Source organism: Rhinopithecus bieti, unplaced genomic scaffold (genome assembly GCF_001698545.2).
Source record: "Rhinopithecus bieti isolate Rb0 unplaced genomic scaffold, ASM169854v2 scaffold_30957, whole genome shotgun sequence".
Lineage (NCBI taxonomy): Eukaryota > Metazoa > Chordata > Mammalia > Primates > Cercopithecidae > Rhinopithecus > Rhinopithecus bieti.
The window spans coordinates 871,405-883,754 of NW_016813678.1; the positions used below are offsets into that span (position 1 = coordinate 871,405).

Below are 12,350 nucleotides of genomic sequence, written 5' to 3' on the forward strand. Positions count from 1 at the left end.
CACTATCCTTACAATAGGAAGCATAAAATTACCTTTTTTTCCTAGTTCCTGATAAGATTATTTATGTATCAGTGACCAAAATCTTATGAATTTGGCCAAATGAATTTCAGAATGTTCACTAATGTTCACTCATTCTCTCAGTACCCTGTCCCCCTGTCACTTCTTACACATACTTGTGGTTTGATTTTCTTAGCATAGAACAACTTTTAGCGATGGAAACTTGTCTAAGCCACGATGTTTATTTTCTCAAGGTTTTTTTTTGTTGTGAATTGAAAAGGAATCCACTTCTCTGGATTGAAGTTTTTGCCTTTGGGGATTACAACAGCTTTGCTCTATTTTTTTCCTTTTAATTTTTAAGTTCCCCATACTTTCAGCCTCTTCCTGAATAAAGAATAATTATTTGACTGAAATTTATTTTCAGCACACGACCAAAACAGAAATCTTTTGAAGAAGCTCAAAATAACACAGGAAATAGGGAAGGGCTAATAGCTGAGATTCCTACAGTTATTTAGACTTACAGAAGAAAATGAATCAGTGTGTGTAGTAAGGGCTTTCAAGATATTTTTAATGAAATAGAAATTAGTCAATCCATCAGGTAAACACGGCAATCTGGAATGTATTTAGGTAAATTGGAGAGGGAGGTCAATTTAGAGGTCAGCAAAACACCATTAGTGTTTTGGAGTTGTCTTGAGGAAATGGGTCCTTCAGAGCACTGATTGTGCAATGGCAGCTGAGTCACTTAGGAAATTATGAACCTGAATCCTGGGAGATGCCATCAGGTCCAATAAATATTATGCTTTTCTTCTCCCACCTCTTTCAACACATCTACATAATCTTGGTTTGAAGGTCATCCAGCTGTACTATGAGTAACCTTTGCTAATCTTTCCTTTGAATAATTTTAGTTTTCCTCTTTTCAATTAATAATCCATGCAGAATTTTGGTCTTTTATTCACTCTGGTTTACTGTATGGTCTGATGAGGCAATGGTCACACAACTTACAATTAAAGAGTTTCAAATTGACCCGCAGCCCCCGTGTCAAAGCTGGTTCCCAGCTCAGTCCCGCCTGGCAGTAGCCTGCCTCCTCTTTTCTTTCAAGGACCTCCTGGCAGGTAGAGTGGCCACAGCCATCTCCAGGACGGCAGTAGCTCCCATCAAGCGGCTCAAGCTGCTGCTGCTGGTGCAGCATGCCAGCAAGCAGATCATTGCAGATAAGCAATACAAGGGCATTATAGACCATATAGGTCCATATTCTCAAGGAGCAGGGAGTCTTGTCCTTCTGGCGTAGTAACCTGGCCAATGTCATCAGATATTTCCCCACCCAGGCTCTTAACTTTGCTTTCAAAGACAAATACAAGCAGATCTTCTTGGGTAGTGTGGACAAGAGGACCCAGTTTTGGCACTACTTTGAAAGGAATCTGGCATCAGGCAGTGCTGCTGGGGCCACATCCTTGTGGTATATGTAACCTCTTGATTTTGCCCATCTAGCAGCCGATGTGGGTAAAACGAGCTGAAAGGGAATTCCGAGGCCTCGGTGACTACCTGGTTAAGATCTACAAATCTGGGCCGGGCGCGGTGGCTCAAGCCTGTAATCCCAGCACTTTGGGAGGCCGAGACGGGTGGCTCCACGCGGTCAGGAGATCGAGACCTCCCTGGCTAATCCGGTGAAACCGTCTCTATACTAAAATAACCAAAACACGGTGCGCCGAGCGCGGGTGCTGTAGTCCCAGCTACTCGGAGGCTGAGACGGGAATGGGCGTGGCACCCGGGAGGCGGAGCTTGCCGTGAGCTGAGAGCCACCGCCCACTGCCCTCAGCCTGGGCGGCCGCGCCATGCCTCGTCCCAAACAAACACAACAAAAAACAAAGATCTATAAATCTGATGGGATTAAGGGCCTGTACCAAGGCTTTAACGTGTCTGTGCAGGGTGTTATCATCTACTGAGCTGCCTACTTCGGTATCTATGACACTGCAAAGGGAATGCTTCCGGATCCCAAGAACACTCACATCGTCATCAGCTGGATGATGGCACAGACTGTCACTGCCATTGCTGGGTTGACTTCCTATCCATTTGACATGGTTGGCTGCCACATGATGATGCAATCAGGGCGCAAAGGAATTGACATCATGTACACAGGCAAGCTTGGTTACTGATGGAAGACTGCTAGAGAAGGATTGCTTGTGATGAAGGAGGCAAAGCGTTTTCCAAGGGTGGATGGTCCAGTGTTCTCAGAGGCAAGTTTTTGTGCTTGTCTTGCATGATGAAACCAAGATGTACACATAAGTTATTTCCTAGGATTTTACCCCCTGTGAAGAGGCAAGTTGTATTATATAACATATCTTGAGCATTCTTGACAGATTCCTGACTGCCAATTTATCAGCGGCAACTATTTACTGGTTGAAAATGGGAAGCAATAATATTAATCTGACCAGTTTTCTCTTAAAGCCGTTTCCATGATGACGAAGATGGGACTCAATTATATATTTTTTTTCAGTCACTACTGCTAAGTAACAAATTTGGAGAAATAAAAGTATCTAAAATTTTTTAAAAAGTTAAAAAAAAAAAAATTCCAGACGCAGTGGCTCAAGCCTGTAATCCCAGCACTTTGGGAGGCCGAGACAGGCGGATCACGAGGTCAAGAGATCGAGACCATCCTGGCTAACACGGTGAAACCCCGTCTCTACTAAAAAATACAAAAAATTAGCCGGGCGAGGTGGCGGGCGCCTGTAGTCCCAGCTACTCGGGAGGCTGAGGCAGGAGAATGGCGTGAACCTGGGAGGTGGAGCTTGCAGTGAGCTGAGATGCGGCCACTGCACTCCAGCCTGGGCGACAGAGCAAGACTCCGTCTCAAAAAAAAAAAAAAAGTTAAAAGAGAGAGAGAGGGAGAGAGAGAGAGAGAGAGAGAGAGAGAGAGAGAGAATGTGTGTGGTGTCATTCATTCAATTAGCCTGGCTGCTAAAATAAGCTAGGAGTAGCTATAAGTCATTGTAGTCAGGAAAATATCTTTTTCTTACAAGGGTATGAAATGGTTTATAGTATGATTTTTGAAGCATTAATAGTTGATAAGATTTATATAAATGGTATCATACACAGAAGGCAAATGTTTTTAAATATTTTGTAAGTGATCAGGACAAATGTAGTGTGAGAAAAAGAGCCTGAAGTGTTAGGCGAAAAAGAGTAAAATGTCTGCAGAATTGCTAACATGCAGTTCTCAGGCTGCTTGGAAAATGTCTCTCACTTTAAAAAGGAGTTTATGACTAAATAGTCTTTTTTCCTTTTTTATTTTTTTAACTTAACTAGACTTTAGATTGAGTTCTAGTACTGAATAAAACAACTCAGAAAGATTGGTTTTTAATATTTTTTGTTTTGTTTGATACATTAACCATAATATTGGCCTTTCATACTAGGCTTTAAGCCCTTTATCTAGACTCTGGTCATATTGCTAACAGACAAAAGGTCGATTCTTACACATGCCATCCGGTCAACAACCTGCCAAGCAATTACTAAATACCTGTTGTGTATACTGCATTAACACCTTGAAAATTGTATGTAAAGGAAGTAAAAGACACGGTCCTATCTTTAAGGAATTGCTAAACTCTTTGGCATAAAATAATGAGTGACTTTTATTGCCTCTTCTTCCCCCAACCAGCTCTTAAATACTGCTTATATTTACTTTTTTGCCAGCATCTTCTGTGAGCATTTGTGTCATTTCCCACCAAGACCAGTGCCATGGGCTCCAATTACCACATGTAAGCTAGCGTGTCCAAAATTTCTGCTTCTGGTCCCAAGCCCTTGCTCAAACATCAGAGTTGCACTTTCTTTTGTTTTCTGGATAAATTCATACACATCTACCAAAAGTTCTTCAGAAACTGCAAGTTAATTTATATTCTCTATTTCCTCCACTTGGTATCTTTTGCTTTCTTTTTTTTTTTTTTTTCTCAGAGGGAGTCTTGCTCTGTCATCCAGGCTGGAGCGCAGTGGCACGATCTTGGTTCACTGCAACCTCCACCTCCCAGGATTAAGCAATTCTCCTGTCTCAGCCTCCCAAGTAGCTGCAACTACAGGTAAGTGCCACCACGCCCAGCTAATTTTTGTATTTTTAGTAGAGACAGGGTTTCACCACTGATCAGGCTGGTCTCAAACTCCTGACATCAAGTTATCTGTCCGTCTTGGCCTCCCAAAGTGCTGGGATTACAGGTGTGAGTCACTGCGCCCAGCCGTCTTCTACTTTTTAAAAGTCTGTTAGTGGCTTACAAAATCAGGGGATTTGAAATTCTCCTTCTTACTCACATCATCATTAATATCTGCCCATTCTCCCTCCAAATATCTCTATTAAAAAGTTCCAGAGCAGTTAAGTTTATGTTAACTGCTAGGGTAGCCTTACTTAACTGGTCTCTCTACTTCTAGTAGCTTCCCTCTTCCATTCACCAATCTGTATTATTTTTCTAAAAATCATATGTGATTACTCATGTAACTCTCATGGTAAGAAAAAAAACAAAAAACCTTTAGTGGTTCCCACATACCTACAGAAAATATCCCAAAATCTTTATCATGTTATAAAGTCTCTTTTCTGCCTAGCAACCGTCTATACCTCCAACCACTTTTCCTAGTCTTTCTTTTCCCACAGGCTTCCCCTGCTTCCACACTACAGAGTCTCAATTTTTGGAGCACCTTAGAATTATGGGGAGTGTTATAAAAATGCAGATTCCAAGACTCTAGAACCAGAATCTCTTTAGTAGAGCGTGGGAACCACTCATTTTTACTATTAACCTGCCCTAGAATTCCCTCGCAGAGCTCATTGCCCACCCTACTTGTTGTTCCAGCAAATTTCCACTTATGCTTTAAGGTCTTGCTCAAATATTCTCATCTCAGGGTTTTTTTTTCTATGTAAGTCACACAGTAGAAATCACTTTCAGTCATTGTGCTTATGGAATTCTAAATATTATTCAAATATATAGATTTATAAATTGTTTTTGTTAAAACTACATTTCTAATTCCCCTTCCTCTTTTATATTTCCCCATAATATTTAGTGTCATCTGACATGTTATATATTTTACTTATTTATTTTCTTATGTTTGTCTCCTATCACGAGAACGTACACTCCAGTGGATAGAATTTTGAACTCTTTATTCAATGACAAGTGTCAAACATACAAAAAAGTTTAAAGATTTGTACAATGAGCCATCTTATGAACCCTCATCATGCAGAGTCAATAATTGCTAACATGCTGTCACTATTTGCTTCATCTATCCAGAAATAGATATAGCTGCAAACTTTCACATTTTATAAAATAAGTACAGATAATACCTTCAATTTATGTGCATTTTTTTCACAAATACAACCACTTATTCACAAAGGAGAACTCAAAAAAGATTTAAGAGTTAATTTGGGTTTTGTTTCTTTGCTTTTAAATAGAGACAGTCCAGGCTGGTCTCGAACTCTTGACCTCAAGCCATTCCCCTGCTTTGGCCTCCCAAAGTGCTGGTATTACAGAGGAGCCACCAGACTGGGACAAAAGGGTTAATTTGAATGTGTTTCTCCTGTTGAAGAAGACTATGAACTCTAGGAAACAAAAAATTATTTCCTGAATCATTTGATAGTGAATTGTATGCGTCTTGAGAGTTCTTTCCTAAATAGTTCATCAGGTATTTCTTAGGAATAACATTTTCTATATAACCACAATAATTTCGACACCTAGAAAATCAAAATAACCCCTTCTTCCATTATCAAATTTTCCTAATTTTCAGCCATTAAGATTTCTGTAAGTTTTTTCACTGCTATATTCCCAACAGTCTGAACAGTCATTGGCTCATAGTAAGTATTAAATAAATAATTTTTAAATTGGTAGATCTGTATCTCTGATTAAACTGAGTTTCTTGAAAGCAGAAACGATGACCTTTTTGTCCCAAGTCCCTAGCATAGTGCCTGGAATATGGTAAGAGCTTCACATTTAACTGAACGGAAGGATACATTGTATTAATTATGGTTATAAGAGTTGAGGTGACATAGAATTAAGGCATAATCAGAGAGGAAATAATTCAGGAAAAAAAAGGAAAGCTGATGTGTCTGAGAAGAATTTAGATCCAAGTCTTAAAGGAAATGGTGTCTTACAGCATGGCATGGAGGAAATCGCTGTTTCACAGATACAGGTAATCTTTTCTGACTTCTTACAAATAAAAGATCTTTGTCTCAAATGAGAAGCTGTGAGACAGAAAGAAGGCTCAGTTTTTATGACTAATGTTGAAGAGAGGTACTCAAGACCACGAAATAAGTAATATTGTCAAATAAGTAACATTGTCATGGACAAAAGATGACAACATTTTCAGAATGTATTGTATCAAACCATATAGCATAACCTAAAATTAAAATATGCTATTGATTTTGGTTGTCTTTCTTTATAATATCGAATTACATGAGTTTTTGTTTGTTTTTTGTTTTTTTTATGTTTTGTGGATCCTACCCTGAACTAGGAGGCAGAAAAAAATCTAGGATGCAACTCTGGTCCTGCCTACGAAAAGATGGGCAGTTTTCTGTCACCACTGCTCTGGGTCTTGGTTTCTTCTTTTGTGAAATCAAGAATCTGAATTGGAATCAATAGTTTATAAACTGTATTACTAATAAAACCCTTTTTACGCTGCAATTTTTTATGGGTCATGTTGTCAAAATTCAAAATGAAAAAAAAAAAGACAAGTGAAAAGTATTGCTCCTAATCCTGAACCTCAACAATCTAGTCCCACATGTAGAATACACTAAAGCTCCCAATTTTTTTGTGTAGTTTCTGAGGGACATTGTAAGTATAAATAGAAAATGTATTTATAAAATATATATGCATATTTTGTTTTTTAATGAAAATGAGAGGTAAGTTATTTATACCATTCTATGCTCTGCTTTTTACATTTCATGATTTATCTTGGAAATTGTCAGTATGTAGATTACCCATCGTCTTTTAAAGTTGCATAATATTCCATCCACAACTATTTATTTTACCAGTTCCCTATGAATAGACACATTGTTTCAATCTTTTGTAATTATAAATGATACTTCAATGAATAATGTATATATAAATTGTTTAAGAACTATATTTGTAGAATAGAGCCCCCGAACTGGAACTGCTGGATTAAATAATATGTGCATACATAATTCTTGACAAATAGAGGTTTTTTCAACTTATATTCTCAGTAGAAATGTAAAAAAAACAAAAGCTCATGTTTCTCCACACTTGTGCCTATATAGTATGCAATGAAACATTTTTATATGTACATTTTGTTAAGTAAAACATAAAATATCAGTTCTATTTTAATTTTCATTTCACTAATGAGTCCCTATATACATATCCATATATAAATATACATTTCTATGTAATTGTTCTTTTTTATTTGAATCATACTAAATTTATAGACAGACTATGCCTCAGTGACAAGTAACATATTTGATGTTGAGTTTTATTATCTAAGTGTGCAATATATTTTCTGTTAATGTATTTTGTATGTTTTGATAAAACATTTTATATGTATATTTTTTAAGTAAAACATAAAATATCAGTTCTATTTTAATTTTCATTTCACTCATACTGAGTTGAGTCTCTGTATACATATGTATATATACATTTCTATTTCATTCTTCTTTTTTATTTGAATCATACTAAATTTATAGACTATGCCTCAGTGACAAGTGACATATTCAATGTTGAGTTTTATTATCTAAGTGTGCAATATATTTTTCTATTAGTTGATGTATTTTTTGAGTCTCCCAATAGTGATTTAAAGTTTTCTTCATATTAATCTTACACATATCATGTACAGTATATTCCTAGGTATTTACTCTGCTTTGAGGGCATTGAAATAGTGTCTCCTCTAAAATATATTTCTAATTGTCGTCTAAACAACACACACACACACACACACAGAGTACTGTTTTTCAGTTTTCTGTAAACCATGTGTTCCTATCCTTTAAAATTTTTTCTGTCAGAATGTTGTTGGTTTTAAATTTTTTAAATACTCTTTATATGTTGAACAAATTAACCATTTTTTTTAGTGCCCAATATTTTTCTTCACTCGGTTATTTTCTTTAGACTTTGTATATAATGAGGTCTGCCTTACTTAATTAAGTTACTCTAATTTATTGTTTTACTCTTTAGTATCTTTTCGGTATTATGTTAGAAAGATCTTCCCCATTTCAAGAATATTTTTTAAACTCCTTCATTATTTTTTCTGTAATAAAGTTCCACAATACTTCATAAGAAACCATTATCTTCAACATAATGTCATTGACAATGGGTTACCACCTTCACACAGCCTCATTTTCAAATAGAGACTGACTGAATTTCTTTTTTTTTTTTTTGAGACGGAGTCTTGCTCTGTCGCCCAGGCTGGAGTGCAGTGGCCGGATCTCAGCTCACTGCAAGCTCCGCCTCCCGGGTTCACAACCATTCTCCTGCCTCAGCCTCCCGAGTAGCTGGGACTACAGGCGCCCGCCACCTCGCCCAGCTAATTTTTTGTATTTTAAGTAGAGACGGGGTTTCACCGTATTAGCCAGGATGGTCTCAATCTCCTGACCCCGTAATCCGCCCGTCTCGGCCTCCCAAAGTGCTGGGATTACAGGCTTGAGCCACCGCGCCCGGCCCGACTGAATTTCTTATTCCAAGTTAATGTCGGTTGAAGCACAAAGGAGATAATAAAGCTGGGGAAGAGAATAGCAGGCAGCTCTGTCTGTGGAAATATTCTCTGCTTCCAGTCTCCCCAGAGGGAGCTCACAAAATGGCTCCAGCATCCTGGAATTGCTGCTGCCAAACATAAACCAGGAATCTTCCTCATCGATATTTAGGTGAATATGAGCAACTACCATGAGGGAGCGACAAACTGTAACCAGTTTGGGTATGGATAGTAAAGCTGAAATCCCAGAACTAAAATGTAAAAATAACTAACTAGTTATGCAAACTTGCTGCTGTTTCAGTCATTTCATTAACCACACAGTAATGTACATTTTAAACAAACAATTGAATTTAAACAATCGAATTTTGATATCCCATTTATTTTATGGTGGGGATATCGTGGTATGTTGTGGGCTTTTTTTCAATTTTTCAAACTATAAAACATCAGGAATTTATTTTTATATAAAGTATGAAGTCTGCAGGAACTTGACCTTTTTCAGATGGATACCAAATGTTCCTAATATTATTTATACCTTGGAATAATGTTCCTCATTGATACAAAATGCCACTACTATCATTTGCTATACAAAGTATGTAATAAACATACACATTTTTTTTCTGGGCTTCCTACTTTATCCATTGATACGTCTAGTCACATGACTGTCACATTGTTTTAGTCCTTGTAACTTTATAAGCATTCTAATATCCTGTGAACTATTAACAACCCCCACTACCAATTCTATTTTCCCGTTACTTTTCATTTTTATGTATTTTCAGAAGACTTGAGAACTATCTTGTCCAGTTTCAATTCCTATGTCTTATGTGAATCATACTGAATTTATGAATTATACCTTGGTGAAAAGTGATATGATTGATGTTTCATTTTATTATCTAAGTACATAATATGTTTTGTTAATATTTTTGGAAGTCCTTCAGTAGAGATTTAAAGTTTTCTTCATATCCATCTTATACATAGCACATAAATTTTATTCTTAGATATTTAATCTTTTCTAATGGTGTTAAATAATCTTTTCTAAAATGTTTCTATTTGTTCTCTGAATGACAACCAGATTTTGTTCCAGAAAACTTACTGATTTCTTTATTGCTTTTAAAAGTGTTTATTTTTGTGTTTTAGCAATTCTCCTGAACATTCCAGAAAGACAATCAAATTATCTACAAATATTGGTAACTTTATTTTCTCCTTTCTAATATTTATAACTCTAATTTATTCCTTTTGTCTAATAGGCTAGGATGTCCAGTTTGATATTAAATAATGACAATTACAGTGGATAATCCTGACTTTAATGCAACTTGGTCTAGTGCTTCATCATTAAGCATAATCCTGGTATTGGTGCTGAAGCAGATATATTTTATTATGTCATAAAAGTATGCATCTATTTCTATTTTAAATTTTTATCAAAAATAAAATTTGAGTGCTATACAATATTTTTTATTATCTTTGAGGATACTAAAAATGCTTTCTAACTCTTTTAGAATTCGTTTTGGTAAATTATATCTTCCTCCAAAATTATCACTTTAATCTAGATTTTCAAATTTTATTTACATGGAATTGAGAACTGAACAAAGTAATCTCATAAGATTGCTTATGTGTCCTTTTTGTCTGTGATTATTTTCTAAAACTTTCTTATTTAGAATATATGTGCTTTTTTTCTCTTCTTGATTGAATTATATGCAAGTGTATCTACTTAATTTTTTTCCCAAAAGAACTAACAAATCAATTCATCAGTTATACCATCTTCTGATTCCTAATTACAAATCCACCCCTCACCCTCCATTTATTCACATTAATGTCTTTCCCATACTTTCTATGAGTTTATTTGCTGCTTTCCTAGGCCCATAATGTCCTCCTTTCTTGTCCCTGATAATATTCTACTCGCAATTCTGTAGCTCAGTTCAGAAAATAGCTTCTCTGACCCCTTCATCAGAGGCAGTCATGCCTCATCTTTGTTTACATAGGATCTGTGCACATTTAATTTGCAGCATCTTTCATATTTTATCTCAATTTTCTCTATAGCTACTTGAGGCCAAGAGCTGTATCTTACTTCTCTAACATATTGCTTATAATATAATAGGTCTCAAGAAATGTTCAATAATAAATCAAAAATATAACAATCTCAATGGGTATGTATAATGCTTAACTTTCTTATTCGTTATTTTGATCTACAGCTAGAATCTTTACTTATATAACTGAAAATTCAATGAAATGAATTAGAGCCAATGAACGGTGAAGATCACTGTTCTCAGAGAAGCTCTTCATGTTATGGATCAGTGACTCCCTAATATATCTTCCTACTTTTGAAGAAATTGAACTGAATTTATTCCAGTTTATAGAACAGGAAAGATGTCAAACTGTGGATCTGCTTATTCAAAGTAGACTGAATTTGTCAGGCTATTTATCAACAAATAAAGTATTTAAAATTATGAACTCTCTTTGGACCAATTTTCTTTAAATATATTTTTATACTTAAGGCCATTCTTTGTTGCAAGTGAATCAGACTCCCCCACTGATGTGATTTAATAGAGTTCATAAAACTTCTCTGTCTTTTAAATTCAGCTCATTGAAGGCCCCAAATGTAGTTTGAGACAAATTACTTGTATTTCTCAAATGGAAAGCTTTTGGAAAATAACACACACTATCAAATAATTAAAAAATAAATAATCTGCTGCATACAAATTCTTTGATTATTAAATTTATTCTACTCTTTCCATAGAGTCTCTGGTTAGCTGGGTCTTTTTTTTTTTTTTTTTGAGACGGAGTCTCGCTCTGTCGCCCAGGCTGGAGTGCAGTGGCCGGATCTCAGCTCACTGCAAGCTCCGCCTCCCGGGTTTACGCCATTCTCTCGCCTCAGCCTCCCGAGTAGCTGGGACTACAGGCGCCCGCCATCTCGCCTGGCTAATTTTTTGTATTTTTTTAGTAGACACGGGGTTTCACCGTGTTAGCCAGGATGGTCTCAATCTCCTGACCTCGTGATCCGCCCGTCTCGGCCTCCCAAAGTGCTGGGATTACAGGCTTGAGCCACCGCGCCCGGCCAGCTGGGTCTTAAGAAAGCAAAATTAAGCAGCTTATTGAGGAAAAGAGATTGGAAAAGGAAAAGGTGAGGGCATGAAAGTTTTCTTACTCTACAGATTTGCTCACCACTATCATTTTTAGTCCTATAGAGCAAGCATTGCATTAATGTAAAGTCCAGGACTTCCAGGACATGTTGTTTAATACTCAAAAAACAATACCTCATCTAGTTACTCAAATGGATAAATATTTATTAAATGGCTACTGTGTGTCAGGCACTGTTCTGAGTGCTTGAGATACATCTGTGAACCAAACAATTTTTATTCATGTCCTGTTGGAGCTCATATTCTACTGGGAAAAGTCAAATACTAAATAGCAATGATAATAAATAAACAAATTATAGGCTGGGTGTGGTGGCCTACAACCCCAAGAGTTTGAGGCTGCAGCCTAGGTGACAGAGCAAGATCGCGTCTCATAAATAAATAAATACATAAGAGAGAGAAAGGGAGAAACAGACAGAAAAAGAGAGAGACTGAGTTCGGTGGTTCATGCCCGTAATCCCAACACTTTGGGAGAACGAGGCCAGGATTTCCAGGCTGCAGTGAGCTACGATTACACGCTGCACTCTATCTTGGGCAACAGAGTGATATCCTGTCTCTCTAAGAATATATATA

At 36.7% G+C, this 12,350-nt stretch overlaps 1 pseudogene; it reads left to right on the top strand.

The window, feature by feature from the left end:
- Positions 1–982: 982 nt before the first annotated feature.
- On the top strand, positions 983–2,280 carry LOC108513184 (ADP/ATP translocase 2 pseudogene; annotated as a pseudogene).
- The last annotated feature ends 10,070 nt before the right edge of the window (positions 2,281–12,350 follow it).